We start from the raw sequence: 21,917 nt of genomic DNA on the forward strand, positions 1-21,917 counted from the left end.
TATAATTATTCTTTCAATTTGTTTATTTTTTGTACATTGTTTGCTGTTTACATTTATCCATAGCTGCAAAAAAAACGAAAAAACAAAAACAAACGTAATGAAAAAATCGCAACGGAATGAAATGGAATGCAAATGTTAATAAAAATAGCTGTAGATAAAAACATTTTCAATGATATCAGGCGAGCTCCGCCTTTTCAAATATCCTCTGTCATGTAGTCGATAGTCATGCATTGTTTGTTTACATTTGTTTTCTCAGCTAAATGATGTAATAATATAATATATGTGAAAATAGATATTCTTAACATTAATTGATAATGAAAAATGAATATGAAATGTTCATAACAAGGAAGAGAAATTGGACCAAATAAAAGGCAAAAGATAAAATAATGTACAAACATATTAGATCCTATTTTTATTTCTTTAATCTCTTGTAATACTAATTTTCTGCTTTAAGATCTTCTACATTTAAGTTGTATCGATAGATATGTAGATAGATAGATTTACTATTAAATCCAGCTAACGCTTTGGCATATTGTCTATACCATAAAATTCAGTAAGAAGGTAAGAGAGAAGAACAAATTTCCGATTCGAGACGGAGAGTCCAAGTCAGAGTCGTCTGCTTTACATTGTCTTGAATCGCCATCAGTTGAATATGAAATGTTTACAGGGTGCTTAAAATGGAATTTGAGGGGGAAATGCACTTAACGGAAATTCAAATGAAAGTGAATCAAGGCAGAAGAGGGGAACGGAAAAAACTCGGTCAGAACGCTCAATTTCGATATCATGCAAATTAAATTTTGCATATTAAATACAAAATTTAAAATGTGCATTTAACAATTTAATTTCAATCGATAGGTCCTTCTTACCAGGAAAAAAAATGCAATGCTTTTTTCTTGCAATGGATAAATATTTAATTTATGTAGAGAAAATCAAGTGTGTGTGTGTGTGTGTGTGTGTGTAAAAGTGCAAAGAGAAGGACCAATCACTTAACTTCATTCAGGCACTAAAAGGTAATTCTTATTGCCGCTCTTTGTATGACCCGGTCGCTTTGTGTGCCTCTTTGTCCGCACGGAAGTCAATTTTTAATTTCCCGCCACAACACTTTTTGGTCAGTTTAACATTAAAATTAAACTTCTTTTCTTTTTTTCATTCCTCTTTTTTTTTTGGTTTGGTTTTTGGTTGACAATCTGAAAAGTCAACAAGTGAAAAGAGCACAAAGCTTAAATAAGGGAAATAAGAAAAAGTGAAAACAAAAAATAGCAGGCAAACAGTAGCAAAAAGGACATTGAATTTATATTCAAAGGGTTGAAAAATGAAGTGTCCTGAATGCTGGGGATATCTATGAAATTTAATTAAAGATACGGGTCCTCTGTGTGAAGAAGACCCACATATTGTCACTTTGCGTGCGTCAGAGGAGATTACAAAACAAATATTTCAAGTGAAAAGCATTTCCATTTCCTTTTTTTTTCATGCTAGAACTGCCTATACTATATTCTATGCCTCAATAGATATAGAATATTGATCAAATGCTTGATATAGTGATTTTAAAAAAATAAAGAGAGTTACAACTAATGGAGCTCAAATCCAAAACCTTTAAGCCTTTAACCTTTAACCTCCCAAAAATAGTTACAAAAACACTTTTTAAATATTCTAAATGGTGACAGAAAATGGAGCAGGAACCGTGATCCGGTTTGAATTATCTTGGTCTTACAAAATTGCAAGACTCTTTCGATGTGACAGTGACTCTTTCAAGTATTTGTGGTGATGGTCTTATTATAAAGGTTTCATTTGGGCCAAATTTTAACATGTCAAATACGAAAATTTAAAAAACGAAACCTGCGCTTAAATTTTAAAGGTTTATGGTGGCATTTTAAATTTGAGTAGTAACATCAATTCAAGAAAATTAAACATGGCGTGTCTAATATAGTCAATTTATTCCAAATTATGTAAATATGTATATCTAGACATAGATGAAGTTTGATTAAATTTGGTATTTTGCTTTTCTTAATTTTTTCTAGTTTTCAAAAGAGCGATAAAGAAATGTAGGATATGTAATGCTAAGAAGTAGAAGGAGTCCCCCTTAGACGTGTTCCCCTTATCAAATTTTGCAATGAAACTGATGAAATTTTTAAAGAGGTTGTGAAATTCATCGTCATCTTGTGTTCACATGTTGATCTTCAACCATTATTTGTTTGTTTAAATCGTAAAGTCGACATTAAAAGCTGTGTTTGACATTGTTTACATTGGCTATAGATTCGAAACGAAAAAAAAAACTATAAACAAGATATACATACATACATATGTATGTAGAAGTCAGAAAGTCAGAAACAGCTTAAACAATTTTCCAGTGATAACGAAAACTTCATTAAATTGGTTGGCAAAGTTTTTTATTGTATTCTGTGTCTAGAATCTCATTGTTAAAACTTTTTTTTGTTTTATTCTAGCTGGAAGATTAAAGAAATTGTTGAAATTTACTTCACTCCACTTCCATATGTTTAAATATATTTAATAAATATTAAAGCATTCAACAAATCTAATCTAAAAAATAATATATACATACATATATGTATATATATATATATATATATATATGTATAATAATAAAAACCAACAACTTCCAGATGTGCTGCTGACAGTGTCAATTTGCTTTTTTTTGTCTTTTTTTTTACGTAACAACTTGTTCTTGGTTTTTAAGTTTTATTTCAGTTCTTTTTGCTCTGTGTTGTCTCTTCGAAGTTGTGTAATCCATAAGAAGCGGTAAGCAGGCAGCAGACAGGAAAACTGCAAACCAAACCAATGTGCAAAAAAAAAGGGTATGGGGGGATATGGATCATTTTAATGGGGCAACGACTAAAAAGTTCGCCTAAGTGAAATATGGAAGCAGGGATACTGACTGTGCCCCTATTGTTGGCCCAAGTTTTAGAGAGACTTGAGCAATGAACCTCGCAGCATTGGCCTTGATTTTGGTTTCTATTTTTCCGTTTTTGTTCTTATTGTTGTTGTTCTGTTTGACTTTTTATGCCCAACTTGTTGAGTTGAATAAACTTTGAGGAGACCCAAGCAAACCAAGTGGAAAATGCTTTATTGCGTGATTTTGTAACAACAAAAGCAACAAGAAAAGCGCCAAAAAGTACCTTAAACAGTGTTAAGGATCAACGACTATCTAGATGCCCTGTAAAAAGTTTCCAAACACAAAAAATTATAATATGGTTACAAATTAATGACAATGGTTAATTGTTAACAATAATTTGATGATTTGCATCTTGCCAACTTTAACTATAGACGCCTTGTATGCCCGCCTTATCTCTGCTAAACAGGGTATCCAAAACAGAAGCAGAACATAAAGCTAAAAATAACATTTCTGCCGCTGTCTTATCAGAAACGCAGACGCATGAAATTCCATATATATACATTCTCCTTCTTCATTTTTTTTCTTTTTTTTTTTTTTTTGGTAGAGCAATGATAAGAACATGCGAGGAGAAGGAGGAACACATTCCGAAAAGAGAGAAAAGAGATGAAGCGACAGATACAGAGACTAAAAGAAAGAGAGAGAGAGCGATAGACAGAGAGCTCTAATTTTTTAGAGAGAGGTCAAAGTTGGCCAACGCATAACGTGTTGCTGTGGGTGGGCGGGCCAATTCCAATGACGACAATCCGAATGGAGGGTTAAACATGTGTTCCAAGATCTTATCGCGCATATTTTTTGCTGCGGTGATAAGATTTACCAAGTACTCGCCTATCATGCCACCACACATGCCTATACCAAAACTACAAAAACCAAACACACAAAAACAAAAAAAGAAATAACCCAGAACCAAAAACACGGCTTTTCCACCAGAGAAAGAGAGAGGGCGAGAGAGAGAGAGAGAGAGAGAAAGACCGACTGCATTTTAGTTGAAATGCAACAATTAATTTAATTCTATTAGCTTGCTTCGTGTTTTTGCTATGTGTTTTGGTCAACTTTTAGCAAACGTCCCTCAGTTGGCCTCATGGCTCATGGCCATTGGCCAAACAAAACAACAATAGCACCAACAATAGCCACCAAACAACCAAACAACGAACCCAACCAACGTGCCAAAGAACCCAACCGACTATTCTGACAGATGTCCGCACAGGATGCGGCAACAACTTTGTGTTTTTGTTTCCCATGTTTCCTCCCAGCAGCGCAATGAAATTAAAACTTATAAAAATTCAACTTTTTTTCGCTTCCTACTACTACAAACTATCATTCAATTAGCAAGCGGGAAAACTATTTTGCCCATCAAATTATATAATATAATGATGATGAGTGAACAAGAAAAAAAAACAAAAAGGAACCAAATAATAATGCTCTTAAATGTATGCTATATATGTGTGTGTTCCGAATGGAATATGCGTATGGTAAGCAGCAGGGAAAATTTTTAGTTAAATTACTCAAGGCAAATCTTCTTATGGCCATTAATGATGATATCGATAACATTTTTAGTGCACTTTCCAATGAAGTAAGATAATATCTGCCATTCTGACTTGAACACGGCAACAGGCAACAGTTGTGGTTGCTTAGATGATTCAAGTCTTTAAGTTTTGGCCATTTTCAAGTTCAATGCACAAAATTGGAAAATGATTCTTTAATGAAATGGGATTTTCGTAGTCATTTTATTTATTAACAATATATGTCTGTCTATCATGAATCTTTGACTAAATGTTGTAATTTAGATGGAGAGTCACTTAAATTTTGTATTGCCTTTAAGTACCATGAAGCAGCAAAGAGTTTGGCTAAAATGTTGCTTATTTTGTCCCTTATGAAGACACTTGGGATTCAATGACGACAATAATGCCAATGTTGATGATGATGATGATGATTATAATGTTGATGATGTTGATGGTGGTGATTCGTTTACTTCAACTCAATTTACATAAGCATATAAAAAATTGCTTACAAGTTTCGCCTTATCTGTGTGCGCATTTAAGCGATTTAGGCAACAAAGTTAAAGAGACTTTTCAACGCTTTGGTTGTTTGTTGTCGTTGTTGTTGTTGTCGTTGTTGTTGTTGTTGTATTAGGCTATTGTTGGTGTTGTTTTTGGTGTTTATGTTTAGGCCAGCGGCCCAAGCACTAAATTATGTTGTTTTAACTTGGCATTTAATGGCTGTTTCCCGACCAACCACAAGTTGGTGTCGACATGACCGGAAGCAGATTGTTATTGTGGCTTGATGGTGGCGCGACCAGCCAGCCGCCTGTTGTTGTGTGTTGTGTGCTTTGCCTCTGCTATTCTATGTATATTATGCTAGGCATTGATATAGTGTACTGATACCTGCCCTGCATTTCCTTCTTACTGCCGCTGATTTTGGATTATAGTAAATAGTGACGATGGCTTGTTCCTGTCCTACAACACCAACAACCAACCACATCAACTTTTGCCTTACATTTAGACCATGTGCAAGATGGTGTTGCATAAATTAAAGTTGCTTTTCATTTCTTTTTTTTTAACAATTATATTTATAAAAATTTAGTAAACTTTCCATGCAAATTTGACAACTCATTGTCGTTATGTTGGTTGGTTTTCTTATGAGGAGCCTATGTGTATATCTACCTGGACGCCCCCATCATATCTCGCTGCCGTCGTCGTCGCCGTCGTCGTCATTGTGTTCTTCTAACAACACTTTGTGGGCTTGCCATTGGCCAGCAATTTAAGTGTTTTTGTTAAATAAACAAAATAGGAATAAAGTAAGTAGATTGGTAAAAGAAAACGACGCCACAAAGTCGTTCGGAATTCCGTAGGAGGTGATGAAGAGAGAACCCACAAAGGGTTTCTAGGGCGAGGTTTTTTTTCCCCCTCTCTATTAGCATTAATCGCACTCGTGTGTGTCCTTTATGGTTAAAGAACAGACGACGGTGGAGACACAGTAAGAGAAAGAGAGAGAGAGAGAGAGAGAGGGAGGAAATTGTCACTAAGTGTGTGTGCATACCTTTTTCCTCAACTCAAAAGAGGACCTCATAAATTTACGACTCTGTGGTACATTTTGTTTGTTCTGTAATTTCGCTTTGCCACCAAACCAAATTGAGAGACAAAATTTATGATTATTTTTATGAGGGCTCTCTGCAATTTCGCCATAACCAAACGCCCAACCACTTCTTTTTGTAGTGCTGGTCGGTGGGCGTGGCTTATAATAACATCAACAACTACACGAAGAAGGCAAAACACAAAACTTTTGCGGGTAAAAAACTTTTTTAATAACTTGTCTTTCTGAGTTTTAGAGCAGAGAATTGAAGTACGCGTCAGTGGGAAGTTTTGGTTTTTTTTCACACACACACAGAGAGAGAAAGCTAAGATGAGAAATGCGAAATAAGTTAGCATACTTTTCAGGGCATACGCAAATGGTAATTAAACTAGGTGACGATGCTCATCTCACTGCTACTGCCGACTCAATTAGCATCTCTGTGTGTGTGTGTGTGTCTGTGTGTGTGAGTGTTTGTTGCTTCCATCCCTCACACACAATTTGTCACCATTTTTTCTTTTTTTTTGCGAATTGGACGCTCGCTTGTTGAAGTTAAAGTGGCTAGTGGACAGGTAGGAAGGAAGCGAGTGCCGTAAATTGAATGATACTGTTTCTAGTTTTCCGGCAGCCAGCAACCCAGCAACAGTTGCGAAAAAGAGTTATCAAATGGATCCGTCATGGTTTGAGTTCTCTATTCAAGGGTAGCCTCATTTACAAAGAGTCCTTTAGACACATTCGGGATGGTTTGTTTGCATTACAGTGCTAAGTTGTGATTAAGTTAGACTAAACATTTAATTGCACCTATTCCACAAACACTATATAGCCTTTTTAACATGTAAATTATTAATTTACCCATTAGGAAGTGTGATCTAATTGTTAGATAAAACTAAAAGGAAAGGAACAGACGTTTCATGGATGCCCTGTATACTTTTGTGATTACTACACTTGATTCAATTACCTTTTCTTGAATCTCAAATTGAAAATATCATATAGGTACATATGTATATGTATATCCAGGGTGTTTTTGTATTCCATTGCCTTGATTAGGTCAGTTGTTGGTGGCTTTAGCTCTTAACTGGTGGGTGTCAATGTATTATGGACATAGTGCACACTTTTCACTTTGTCTTTCGGCCTTGTCTCAATTGCTGAATGTGTGGGTTGGCTACTTCAACTTCTACGGATGACTACCTGTGGCTTCCTTTGTCGAAATGGTATGCAATATTTCCAACATGCTTTTCTATAGCAACCGCCCAAGGGTTAACTTTGTTTGTTGGTCTTTAACTTTTTTTCAACTTTATTTGTCAAGTTATTTATGTATATGTATGTACATACAATACAAATGCACTTACTTCTGCTGGAGCAAATGGACCACAATAATTTTGTTTTATATCACAATATTATTTCTTTGTCGTAGTCTGAGTTTACCATGGAAACTTTTCAAAAGGAATTTATTCACTAGAACTGTCGAGCTTATCTCTACGATAGTTAAAACTAGCAAAATGTTCTCAGAAATCCTCGATACTAGAATATATATGTATAAGTGTAGGCTAAAATTCTTAAGTTTTCGCCATCAAAGTCTTTGCATAAGCAACAAATTTTCTAGGACATTTAAGATTGCGTTTTAAATTTTTCATTTTATTTCATCATACTTATATATCTACTGGACACACGATGATTGACTTTTAAGGCATTACTCATGAAGTTTCGTATTGGTACTTGATTGCTTGCTCACTTACTGACTCGTTTAGTGATTGCTGCTCTCACTCAATCTCCTGGCTATTTCTTTTTTATTCTTGTTGTTGCTTTTTAGTTGATTGTCGATGCCATTTTTCCTGTTTATTTACGGCTCAGTTGCAACAGTAGCAATTTTAGTTAGTTTTCTAGCTCTTTATACTACTGGTATATATAATCGTATCTAGTATATATGTATGTACTTATGTACATATAAATTGTTTTTGGTTCTTCACGCCTGATTCAATTTCTCAAGCAATTTTCTTGGCCTTTTTGTGTGGAATTTCCCAATAGTTTCTTCGGCAACACTTTTCTTGTTATACACATATACATATGTATGTACGTTATCCTTTTTCTTTGTGTGTGCACTTAATGGGTTTTCAGTCACTTGTCGTTAAGCGTATTTCATATTTTAAAAGGAAAAAAAGAATAACAGATATGAACAAAATTAAAATAACAGTAGTCCCTTTACATTTTAATTAGCTCGTTTTCATGTCTCATTATCGTCATCGCCAAGGCAGGAAAAAGGAAAAATAAAATAAGGATATTCTTGCAAGAATCTTTTCGTCGTTGATTTTTTCTCTTTTTTTCTTTACATTTTCATATTAAGTCACTTAATTTTTTGCTCCAACTTTTTCTTGGTCTATGTTTGCTGAATTACATATTTGTGCCATCTCAGCAAAATATTTTCACTTAATTGGCTTCATTTACTCGGTCTTAGACTAAGGAAGGCGGCAACTGAAGGATTTCAAATGTAAAATGGTTTCAAGTTATTTACAAGAAATAGAGTGAGAGAGAGAGAGAGTGTGTGTGAGAGAGAGGGAGACAAACTGCAGTTGGCAGTTTTAGTTGGCTTCTCCAAGGAAAGAGAAGAGAGGAAGATGAAGTTTACATGCAAAATGCGTTCTGTTCATTCAAAAGTCATATTTAACACTCCACTGAGCGCTGACAATTTGTGCAGAATTATACAACTATAGTAATTTCTCTCTTCACCTGCTGCTACTCCCCCCCCCCCTATCCCCCCGCCCCTTCGGATGTGGATGCTTTTTAACAGAAATTTGTTAATTAAGTTTTGCCATTTCGTTGGGGAAGACTTAAAAGAGAATTACATGGTGCATTTGCAAAAGTTAAGCGTGGCTTTTCCATAATTGTGTTCAACAAACTCACTATTTATGTAATTGTTTGTTCCTCTTAATTTATGCAATTGAATTAAATCATTTAATAATCAAATTTCAATCAATTTTATGTGTAACTCAATTCAATTCAATACAATTTGAAGACATATTTCTCAACTGTCAAGTCAAACGGAAATGAATTTCCCAAAAACAAAAACCAGAAACCAAAAACCAAACGGAGACATTCGATAGTCGAATTGCTCGTTTTCGTCAGTCAATGTGTTATGATGAGTGCTCACTGTGAAGGAAATTTACCATTGCCATTCACAAATTGATGCAAATACAGTTTTGTCTATAATGTCACTGTCACTGATGCCTTCTAATTGATGGGCATCAAAAGAGAATTGACTGAATGCATACACATGCATTTGTGTGTGTGTGTGTGTGTGTATGGATGTGTGGGCATATGAAATTCTCCGCGTGTTGTGGCTGCTCTTCTCTTCAACAATTTTGTTTCAATCATCTATCTATAGCAACATATTTTTGGACACATTCTTGTTGAAATGCTTTAATTGGCATTTTGTTTTCATACATACATATGTGTGTTTCAATCAAAAAGAAGATTAGGGATTTTTAAGTCTAGAATGTATCAAAACCACTTTCAGGCCGCTTTGACTGTCACAATTTCCAACTCAATGGAAAACGAAATAGATACAGAGTGTATCAAGAGCAATTATATAGTAGATTTATAATTCATCCTTGTTAAGAGTATTCTAAAACTATGTGTTCTTTATTTGTTTCCTTAGGTCCTCAATTTGAAAGCCAAGAAGGAAACTTGGTAATAAAACTTTTCATTACTTAGAAGTCATACAGTTTGAACATTACCTTAAATCCTTTTTAAATCTTTAATCATTGAAAAGTCTAATAAAAGGATATCAAGGTTTCTTACTTAAACTAAATTGAACCCTTTGTTATATGGATTTATAGTTCTTTGTTAGTTAATTTATAAAAGGCTGAAATCCCAAAAAAAATTTGCTTGTCTGTTGAGGCTTTCAGTGGGCTTTAACTGTTATTAGCTGTCTGCATGGACAGAAAATCCCGAATAATAGAACAGAATAGAGTACCACAATATATTTAAATCCATTTATATATGTATATGTATATACTAGAACACTTTATAGAACTATCTACAACCACTAAAATACACGACACCTGTGTACTCGAATTAAGCCAAATCCGTGGTTGCATTTGACATACGAGGATATTCTCATTTGCCTCGAACAAAATGAGAGAGCAAGCATTCACAACGTAACGACTATTTGTGTGTGTGAGTGTGTGTGTGTGGGTGTGTGTGGGTGTGTGTATATACCAAAAACACAATGCGGCTTGGCTGCTGTTTTGGTCGCCATAGCTTCAGACTCATCATCCCGTTTTCCTATACCCATTTCCATTCCCAATCCCAATCTTAGTTCTTTGACGGGTGTGGGGGGAGAAAAAGAGGAGGGTGAAATGTGGAATCTGAACACATGTACGTATGGTTGAATGATCCCGGTTAAGCTTTCGGCTGTTTTAGTAATTTAAAACGGCTTGTTTTTAGGTATGCATGCATGCCGAATAATGAAGTTGTTGCCAATGAAGATCATGATGATGATGTGCAAAAAGGCATTTTAACGAGCGCATAAATTTTGCAAAAAGTGAAATGAGCAGAACCGAAAACAAAAGCCAGAAAAACCAAAAAGCAGGAGAATATGTTGAGAGTTGCGTCGAGTAATAACAAGAACTAAACAATTAAACTGAAATTCTCCCCTTTTGACTTGCAAAACAATTAAAAAAATATCAAAGAAACTAACTTCGGCATAGCCGAAGTTTATATATCCTTGCAGTCCTTGGCCATAATATTTTTACATGTTCCAAACTCTTTTTCTGTGATTCAATTTATCAATACCCAGACAAAACCTTCCAAATATCATTTCCATTTTTTTTTCTCCTACTTCCCCATCCCCTTTTACATTCCTCCCGCGATTAACACGCATACACATACAGTTTATGTAGCGTTGCGTCTGTGTGTGTGATTTATATTGCTAACTTGGGTTCTTTTTAACTTGGGTAACTTGGGTTCTTTTTATCCAATTTGATTAAAATTTCTGGATCTGTTGTTTTATATAAAAAACTATTATATTAGTAAATTTCATAGGGATACTACAATTTTTTCACCTATGTTTCTTCTAGAACTATATGATATAGTGGTCCGATCGTGACAATAGTTTATCTTATCCGTGTTAGAAGTAGCACAATTAGTAAGTTTCATCCCAATAGCTCTTAAGATAGTTGAGTAAAACGCATATGCACCGACGGACATAACTATATCGACTCAGCATCACATGCTGATCAAGACTATATATACTTAATGGGGTCGGAAACTTCTACTTCTGTGCGTTACAAACATCTGACCAATTTTATAATACCTCTGCAAGGGTATACAAAAGACTAAAGATTGCAATCTGGATGCATACATACATATACATATTTCACATAAAAAATGTTTCCAATATTCGCTAGCAAAAGGGAAAAGGCCTTTAATTGATTTGATGAAATTGCATTTCATCGCCCCTCCATACATACATACATACATACATGCATATATGTATATGTACCTACATATATGCAAATCAAATAGGTATCTGTATACGTGCATTTGCTGTTGCTTAAAGGATTCATCTTTGTTTGTCATGAAAGTCATTGTCATCTCTCTCATTCATACATAGTCGTCTGTCTGCCATATTATGTCTAATTTATGCAGTGGGCAAAAACTCTTTCAATGTGTCAAATTATTTATAGTGGAATTTTTGCCACAAAAAAAAAAAAAAAATGGAAAAAAAGTAGCAAAAAAAAATATCGACAATTCATTGTTAACTGATTGAGTACACATGCACAGGCCAGGCCAAGACGGCCAAGCGGCCCAAAAAGCGTGAGCCAAAGAGAGTTTAGATACCGCCGACCCGCCTCCAAAATGCAATAAAATCAAAAATCAAGATAAAATATGAGTGTTTTTTTTTCTTTTCTGACTTTTTGCACAGACATTTTAAAGGCCCCCACCCGAGCAGCGATTAATGTAAACACACACACACACACCGCGATCGAACGTTTGGCCCGCACCAGCTATGGAAATTTTTTCACTTGTTTCGTTTCAATTATTATTTTATATATGTATGTACATATAAAGGTAGGTATTTTTCAGCGATATGCGCGAAAAACTTTTCGGGCTTGACAACCAAAAACAAACGAACAAAAAAACGAAAAAACGAAAACCAAAAAAAAAAAAAAAAAGATAGAAGAAAGAAAGAAAGAAAGAAAATGTTGTTTTCGAAATGAAAAAGTATTGTGTTAAAGACAACGACAAATAGCAAAAATTGAGACACAGAGTTTCGCATACTCTAGAAACACAGAGAGATCAAAACGTACAATTTTGGTAAGAGTATTCAGTTAGTTCCTCATATTCAAACCCTCTCTCACTCTCTCTCTATCTCTTGCTCTCTCACTGTCTTGCCTCTTTCCTCTGTCCATGAAGAAAACATGGCTATATTTTATTAGTTTCATTTAGTATTGAATTACTAATTTAATTAGAGGCGTGAAATTTTGTTCTGTTGCTGTTGTGGATGCTGACAAAACACACACATACACAGTTGACATTTCTGACTCTTGCTCTAGCTATCTATCTCTCTTGCTCCTTGCATTAGATAGATATATATCAGTTGTAGATATATTGTTTAATAATAAAATTGTTTAACCATAATTTGGTATATACATACATACATACATAAATAATGGAAATTTAGAACAAGTTAGTTACTTGGCATTGAAATTCTAGCCATAAATTCATCATTGTCATTTATGATTCTTTAGATACTTTTGGTCAAGTGCTCCAAACGATAACGATTGGATTCTAAATAACCAAAATACTAATAAAGTAGCGTCCAAGGCAAAGGTTTTTTATAAAAACTACAAACAATAAGCTAATACTAGATTTCGATTATTCGATTATTTTTCAATCAAAAGAATAGACAAAAGTCAAAACAATTTTATGAAATTCATAGAAAATCTGCAATTTATTTTGATTCACATAGACTCATGTGTAGGTGGCAAACCCTTTTCTATGAATAAAATGAGTTTTTTTATCAGAAAAAAATATCAAAGAAGCTAACATCGACTATGCCGAAGTTTATATACCCTTGCAGTCTTTGGCAAATGTTTTCGACTCTTTCTGTGTTCCAAAGCCTTCAAGCTTATTTTTAGTTCTGATTTTCTCGGCTTCTTAATAGCTTAATAAAATAATTTTTTTCTGTAATTTGTTGGTTATTGTATTCAGATGATGAACCGTAGAAATGGTCGTGTAAGTTTATTCCGTTTTTCTTACAAGTGCATTTGAACAAAGAAAAGTCCGTAAATATTACTTTTAAGAAGTTGTAGAAATAGCAAAACTATGATAAACTGCATACCACAAATTTTTAATTTAGCCCCAACTTTCGATGTGGAGCCAATTCAAAATCTGAATTTTGTATGGAGTTTTTTGGACCTTTGGGCGAGGCTATTTTGTGACACTTATTTGTACTAATGTACTTTTTTCGTTGAACTACGAAAGAAAGTGAATTAAATTTCCCATCGAATGACATATTTTTTTTTTTAAATTGGATAAAAATTAGATAGTTTTTTTTGGCCTACATATATCAGGGATCATACATATACATACATACACACATGCAGTTTATGTAGCGCTGCGTCTCTATGTATGCAAATCTATCTGATTTGTAAGTTTCATAAAAAAAATACTCCACCTCCTTAATGATATAGTGGCCCGATTAGTATGATTTTCATACTTCATCTCACCCAGGTTATAGCTTGCTTAAATACCAAGTTTCATCTTATACATACGCGCTGACGGACGGACGGACAGAAGAACATGGCTATATTGAATCAGCTTCTATTGCTATATATGTACATATGTCTCCTCTGTTTGCGTTACAAACATCTGACCAATTTTATAATACCTTCTGCAAGGGTATAATAAGGCCCAATGCGAAAAAAATGTTATTTTTTTGTTTTTTGTTTCAGGATACAGTTAAAGCATTTTATTTTGTTCTATTTTGATAACTGTTGTGGGTGAACAAAAAAAGAACACTCTATTTTGTTATGCAAGTGGTTTTTGTTGTACATTAATCCACCAGCACCAACCACCCCACCCATCACCCACCACCTAGCACCACCCAATACTTGGAAAAGTTTTCCGCATCCGCTAAAAATACCAACAATTAATTGTTATTTCTCTTGTTATTTGTTATTATTGGAATATATGTATGTACATATATATTTTTAAAGCTATATTTAGAAAAAACATAACATTCTACGTATACATAATCCAAACAGAATACAGCAGAATAAATGGCGGTTGGAACAAACATTTTGTTTGTAATTAGTTTCAATTTATTTCTTGGCCATAAACCGTGTGGAAAAAATAAAACAAAAATACATTTTTTTTCCGTTTTGTCTTCTTTTTTTGGCTTTTTGTTTTGTTATTGTTTTATATTTTTTTAGAGGCCGCTAATTAAACCTTAGCCAGAGATAGAGATAGTGAGTGTGGTAGATGGCGGGGTATGCAATATGGCGGAAGAAGTGGGTGTTTGGGAAGGGGGTGGGTGGTTGGTGTTGGCAAAAGAAAATCCAGCAGCAACTAGTTGAAACCAACAGGTTGACAGACAGACAGACAGAACACGGTTGTATTTCACATTTTTCTAAACTTCATTTGGCATGGTTACTCTCGCTTGGCCGTTTGGTAGGTTGGTTGCTGCTGCTGCTGCTGATGATGTTGGTGTTGTTGTTGTTGTTGAGAGCTTGGTTCGGCACCAGAGAGAGGGACACCATATCATATCATATATAAACTTGTTCTGTGTTTATTTTGCGCTAAAACCGCAGAAAAAAAAAACAGCAAACAACAACTAAAAACAAAACCAGAGGGCCCAAACTAATTTCGATCATATCGAAATCTGTATACCCTTGCATGGATAAACATAGGGTCTTACATTTTGATGTCCTTGCACACGCTCATGTCTGTACATTTTAGCAGGATCTCTGCTGCTCAAGCTGGCTAAATCGAATTTAAAATCGAATATCAAAAAATTTGCATACTTAGTGTATGTATATATATGTAAATAAATATTGGTGACGATCATCAAATGTGATCAAGATATAGCCATGATAAGATATGACAAATCTCGATGAGATAATGCGCTTTTACACTTGTTGCGCAAACTTCGCTCCCAAAATGGATATACCCCATGAGGTAGTGTGGCAAGGGTAGAACAGGGGGAAAAAAAAACAAAAAACTGAATAACAGAAAAAATCGTTATGCGGTTCTGCCTTCTTCTCCGACAATCTTATCATCTAATATTCTAAAAATAGACACGGGGCCCCGTCCCTGGAAACTTGGAACGAAATTCTCTTTTTTTTTTTTTTTTTGTATGTGTCGCCCAACCTTTTTTTCGTATTTTTTTTTCTGCGACGACCAGAGCATATTATACAAAATGTATCTTTGCAATTTTCGCTAACAAAAAATTGTTGTTTTCTTTTAGAGAGACCGTGTGATCATTTAGCGTTGTGCTAATTCAATTTGTATCGAATACATTTCATGTAAGCATGTGTGTATGTTTGTGTGTTCATGTGTGTGTGTGTGTAAGTGTGTTTCAAATTTTCATTTAGTAAGTTTCTTGACTTTGAGTTGTATTGCAAAAAAAATCCAAGTTTTTGTACTCTAGAGATCTGCAAAAGCCTTGAATAACAAATTTATTAATAATTGTTTTTGATTTTCCATTGTCTAAACTTGTCTAACTTATTTTAAATTTAAAAGTTACTAGAAATTATATCTTGAAATATAGATTTATCGAATATCTGGCATTGTTATTATCATTGTTTGCCCATATAAATTGTGAATTGGATTCTCGACGTAGAAAATGAGGGAATATTTTCTATTACCTCTTAAACAGGTAAAATTTAAATGGACAGTTTACCCTCCAAAAATCTACACTTAGTTCCACCACTTATAAGACTTATAAGACGAAGTCGACCAACTAACCACGTTAAAAAAGGAACCTTAATGGGGGTATTTTTGTTTGGGAGAGTATTTTTATACCCTTGCAAAAAGGGTATATTAATTTTGGTCAGAAGTGTGCAACGCATAGAAGGAAGCATTTCCGACCATATAAAGTATATATATTCTTGATCAGCACGACGAGACGAGTTCAAATAGCCATGTCCGTCCGTCCGTCCCTCCGTCCGTCCCTCCGTCCGTGCCTCCGTCCGTCCGTCCGTCCATCTGTCCGTCCGTCTGGATCAACGCAAACTCCTCCTAGACCGTTGGAGCTACAGAGCTAAAATTTTGCATGTAGGCTTGTATATACTGCGTTGTATATCTCGGATTCAGCCGGATCGGATCACTACATCATATAGCTCCAAATGGCAAAGTCACGACCAGTGACTTTTCTTAATAACTTCGTTATTTTCTGAGCTATTGTCATGAAATTTAATATTGGTGAGTTAATTATACATATAAACGACTGTGCCAAATTTGATCAAGATCGGGTGACTATATCATATAGCTCCCATAGGAACGATCTTTCGAAAACAGTGACTTTTGTCAATAACTTCGTTACTTTTGACGCGATTGCTTTCAAATTAAACATTTATTAGTTATTAGTTATTAGTTATTAGTTATGTTTATTAATATATATGTTAATGACTGTGCCGAATTTGATAAAGATCGGGTTACTATATCATATAGGTCCCATAGGAACGATCGGTGGAAAACCGTGACTTAGTTTTTTCCTATGCTAAGATTGTAGGCCGTTCTTTCGCAGACATTAGCCTTTTTAGCTTGAACGTTTTTCCACTTTGATGGCTATAGGTAAGGAAAGAGTTACCATAAAAGTTGCAAGGGTATACAAACTTTGACACGGTCGAAGTTAGCCCCGGCCCTCTGGTTTTTTACCCTTTTTAAATTATCATTTCAAAGCGGAAAGAAGTATTAGAATTATATTTTTGTTCTTTTATTAAGAACAAATTAAAGTTAGGAAAACCTAAAAAAAATTGTTTGGTACGAGGGCTGTTTATAAAGCTGTCGACCTTCAAAGTTACAAAATACAAAGTGTCCTTGCGACGGCAAGGATAACCCGATACAGGATTGTTTGTAGATGTAATTCTTGTCTCGACTTAAATCATAATTTTAGGTTTTTTTCTTAGAAAATGGCGGTCTATTTTTTTCCTTATTTAATGCTAAAAAAAAACAATAAAAAAAAAATACTAAAATTATGATTGAGGTCGAAACCAGAATTATGGCTATTCTGTATTGTATTTTGTTTTAATAAAATCGGTTTCAAATTACGTGCTGTATCCTTGACGCCAGTTTAAATAAAACGCGAATTGCCTCACAAAAAACGTCATAACTCGGAAAGTATTTCCAATTTCGAATAATTCTTTTGAGACACTATTCTCAATATTTCAAAGAATAATTTAAGCTAAAGTAAAAGATATCGAAAACAAAGTTTTCCCCTAAGTTAAAGAAATCTCAAACATATATGTACCTCTGGGTACATACATACAAAGTTTGACTCAATCACTTCAAGAATTATTGTAAAACAAAGGAGTTAAGTAGAATACACCCTACCCTACCCTTCGAGCATCATCCCTCTCTGGACTCTTTCCTGTTCTTGTTCTTAGCCCAATTAATATGAAAATAATTAACCATATAGGGATGTGTTTATTAGGTTATCATTAAAATATTGGCTTGCTATAATAAAAGATATTGATGGTAGAATTTAATAACTAACTGCCTGCATAACAGGAATTAAAATTCAATGAATTTTGATTAGATATATCAGATTTAATTCAAACAAAATGCAAAATACGAAACACCACTGCACAGCAATTATATGTATGTATGTAGCATTGGAAAAACACACGCATCTAAATGCATACAGACATACATACAAATACATTTGAAACTTCATTAAAAAGTTGACCAAAGAACCGCAACAAGTTCAGAGAGAAGGCCACCAGCTGGTCAGAAAGTGAGGTTAAAAGAGGCGTTCAATGCAATGAATGGTCCAATCTGGTGTAATGGAGTTGAGTGGTGGTTTGGCAGGCAGGGGGTGGTGCAGTGGCAGGCAAGGTGGGGCAAGTGTTACCTCAAAATTGGTGCTGCTGCTGCTGCTGTGGCTCAGTTCTTAGTTTCTCTTTTTGACCAATTTAAAGCAAATTTAATACCCTAGCAACATGGGTATATAATTTAATTGTACAAAAGCCAATTCTAAGAGTATTAAATAGCCAAGTCTACTTTTGCGTTGGGCCAATAACAAATTTGTGGTCAATTTTTGCTCACACAAACACACCAAGCATTTTCAAAGTTTTCAGAAATTCAGAAATGTCTTCTTCTACAAAATTGTAGGCACTATGCACATTTTCAAAGAATTTTGTTTACATTTTCGTTTTGTGCTATATATAGAGCGAAGGAAAATATTTACAGCATAGAGGAAAATTATTTTTGGCCTCTATCGGAAATGTTTTTCCCAAACGCCCCATGCGTTGCCTTTCTTACTCTCTCTCTATCTCTCTCTCTCTCTCTCTCTCTCTTTCTCTCTCTCTCTTTCTCTTAAGCTTTAATATGTTGAATCTGTTCTATGTCAATATTGCCAAAAATAATAAAAATAAAGAAGTGAAATACATGTAAAATGTGCGAATACTTCTTCCGCCCAATTCTGATTTGTCTCTTTTTCGCTCTTACCCTTTCCATCTCTCTCCAACTGTCTTTCTGGGTATGAAATTGTTTACTTGCAAAATATTAAGTAATAAATGTGCCAATTTCGATATGAATTCCCTTTCTGCAGTGTCGTCAACAACGTCTTATTATACATATATTTATAGATAGATACCTATATATGTATATGTATATGTTTACAAATATCTGAATTCAAAGGTGAAATTAAACAGGTGTTTTTTTTTGTTTTGGTACTAAAACTCAGGTACGATTAAGGTGAGACCAAATATGAGACCAAAAAATGTTTTTAAATAACCTTAGTTATCGGTATAGCAATAACTTTGATCTAATTCTAAATGTTATATCTTCGATTGATAACCTTAGGTCAATAAATTTCATATATAAAGACCATCCAATCACCATCGGGTGGAAAAGAGGAGTGATATTTTCATGGTCCGCCAACCATATTGGTCATAATAACTGGTATTAGAGAAAGAGAGAGAGATAGCGTTAGGATAAAATATCAGTAGAGCTTCTCATGTGTTTTTAGTGCTACTATTAAACTTGATAGGAAGCCATAGAAATTATGGATAGAGTAGTTAGGTCGGTAAATGCAGAAGAAACTATGCGAGAGTCGAATGAAAATGGCTTCGCCCACATAAGGATGCACTTCAAAATGTACTGACATGTACAGAGATACAGGAAGATCAGAAACTTTTATTTTCTTTTCTCATGCAAATATAAGGTACATGCATATGGATATGTATATGTATACATATATGTATGTATGTATGAACAACAAGAATTGTCACAATCCGAAAGCAAAAAAAACAAAAACAGAAGAAGAAGAAAAAAAACAGATTATACTTCGCGTATATTGTGTACTTAGAAAACAAAGGCTGCCAGATTGAATGTGGATGATGATGATGATGATGATGATCACGATGATGAAGATGGTTGACGGAGCTGGGAGGGGGGCCTGTGGAATGGTGTGCGTCGGTGGTCACGGCAGAGGTATGGAAAATGGGTTGAGGGGGTGGCATTTACTCACATTTGTGTTGGCCTTGTACAGAGATCGTTTCACTTGCTCTCTCTCTCGCTCTCTTTGTCGCTCTCTCTCTGGCTATTCTCTCGCCTCCCACGTTGTTTTGTTTTGTATTATTGTTGCCTTCGCTGCTCTGCCTGCTGCCTTTACAGTTAGATCCAACTTATGTATATTTTGATTTGCTTTATTTTGTTAAATTTTCTTTTGTTTTTGCACTATTTCAAAAAAAAAAAAAAAAAAAAACCAAATTGTTCACTGAATTTTCATTCTTTTTCCTACTTGCTTTCTTCTTTCTTTTGTTTTTCTTTTTTTTTTTTTAAATGGAATTTATTTGTTTTACGCACACATCACAACTCTAAAAGAAACAGCGAGTTAGAGGAAGAGACAGACAGATAGTGAGAAAGAGATATATGTATGTATGTATGTATGTAGATAGACTGGGATGGAGAGAGTGAGTAACTAATGATGTACTTTGGTAGCGGTAAATTGAAAATTCTGTCTGTAAAAATTATGGTAGTTAAATGTTTCGGGGGGGGAAGTGCAGTGGAGTACAAAGGGTGTTTATATGTATGTATGTATGTACATAGGAGAGGGACAAAGACAGAGCGAAGACGGACATGACATTTTGTGCATTTTTGCATTGTGGTAGGTTAATGAGCAACAAAGAGACCTGCAACCAAAGAAGAGAGTTCTGTAGGCACACATTGTAGGTAAATGCATTGCATGCACATGCATGTGTGTGTGTGTGTGTTTGTGGTGTAGTGTGCGTGCGAACGTAGTCTGAACGAAGTATGGACGGAGAGGAAGAAAAGTAAAGGCAGTTCTATAGTTAATAATATTTATTAAATGCTAACTATCAAAAATAAGGACTAGAATGTATCGTTGGACTAAAAATCGTAGAAGTTTACTATTTAGAAGATACCCAAACGACTGTAATGTAAGATCATTAAACTAGACGCATAAGATTAGCGTCGTGTTAATGATAATCGCTTTATTTGTACATATATACCTAACCTACATACATACATACGTATGTATGTGTGTGGTTACTTATAGATTTAACTACCCACCAACTAACATTAGTCTACCCAGCAATAAAATTAAGACCATTGGAATGATAAGAACACAATAAATATCCACACATATTATTTTATTTAAAATAATTTATATTAAAAGATTATTTATTTAGACAGCTGGCAATATTGGATTAAATTTAGTCAATTTGTCTGTTGATATTTACATCTTAAAGATGTTATATCTTTCCTTAGATTTTTGTTTGTCTCTTTTCAACCTCAATCGTAGATTTTACTATGCATTTCTAATCGGTATTGTTCCATTCCTTTTTTGGTCCCTATTTTTTATTAATGTATTTTTTTTTTTTTTGTAGCTGAGATAAAGTTGGAAATTGGCTTTATCAAAGTCTGCTGGGTCTTTTTTTTCTGTGTTTGTATGTGTGTTATCTTTGTTTCATTTCCTCTTCTGTTCCCTGCTCCTCCTCTCTGGCTCAAGAGCCCTCTCACTCTCACTCGCGCTCTTCCAGTTGTGTTTCGTTATATACACGTACGTATGTAGGTATTTAACACATTTTTTTTTTAATATTTTACTATTTGTTTTACGTTTGGGTAATTTCTTTTTTTGTTATTGATTCACAAACTATATCTTTTATGTAGATTTGAAAAATTCTGGACATAATATTATCAAAACAGAAAAAAAAGATTTTTACGAAATTTGATTCCCGACGGCAACAAACAAACACACACACACACACACCAACCAACTTACACACATAGATTTTATATTTCCTTTTTTTTTTGCTGCGGCTGCTGCCCCAATCCAATCAGACAAAAAATATACATATATACATAGATATATCGTTACTGTATGTATGTGAGTTAGTATATTTGGTTGTATGTGAGTGTGTGTTTGCCTGTGAATATGTGTACCAGCGACTCGCACATAAACCGTTGAAAATCAACTTGAAACGCAGACGAATAGAATAATACTAAAAGGCAGAGACCAAAAAATACAAAAAAAAAAAAAAAAAAGAAAAAACAACAACGACCCAGCAAGCAACAGGCAGCTCTGCCGCTCTCTTTCTCTCTGCCTCTCTGAGCTGACAAGATCAACATGTGTGTGCCGAAGAAGAGAGCTTCAGAGCGAGAGAGAGACAGAGAGAGAGCGCAATCACAGTCAAATTGTTGTTATTGCTGTTTCGCCATCTCTTTCCCTTGCAATGGGCTAGGCAGGCAT

General features: G+C 34.5%; 1 long non-coding RNA gene across 1 annotated transcript; it reads right to left on the reverse strand.

Moving 5' to 3' along the window:
• Positions 1-7: 7 nt before the first annotated feature.
• LOC124460622 lies at positions 8-21,625 on the reverse strand. The gene is made up of 3 exons (XR_006954523.1): positions 21,611-21,625; positions 19,674-19,882; positions 8-63 (listed from the first exon to the last, which is right to left on the reverse strand). It is a non-coding gene; the product is annotated as an uncharacterized LOC124460622 (long non-coding RNA).
• Positions 21,626-21,917: the final 292 nt, after the last annotated feature.

The sequence above is a fragment of the Drosophila willistoni genome (assembly GCF_018902025.1).
Source record: "Drosophila willistoni isolate 14030-0811.24 chromosome XR unlocalized genomic scaffold, UCI_dwil_1.1 Seg143, whole genome shotgun sequence".
In the NCBI taxonomy this organism is placed as follows: domain Eukaryota; kingdom Metazoa; phylum Arthropoda; class Insecta; order Diptera; family Drosophilidae; genus Drosophila; species Drosophila willistoni.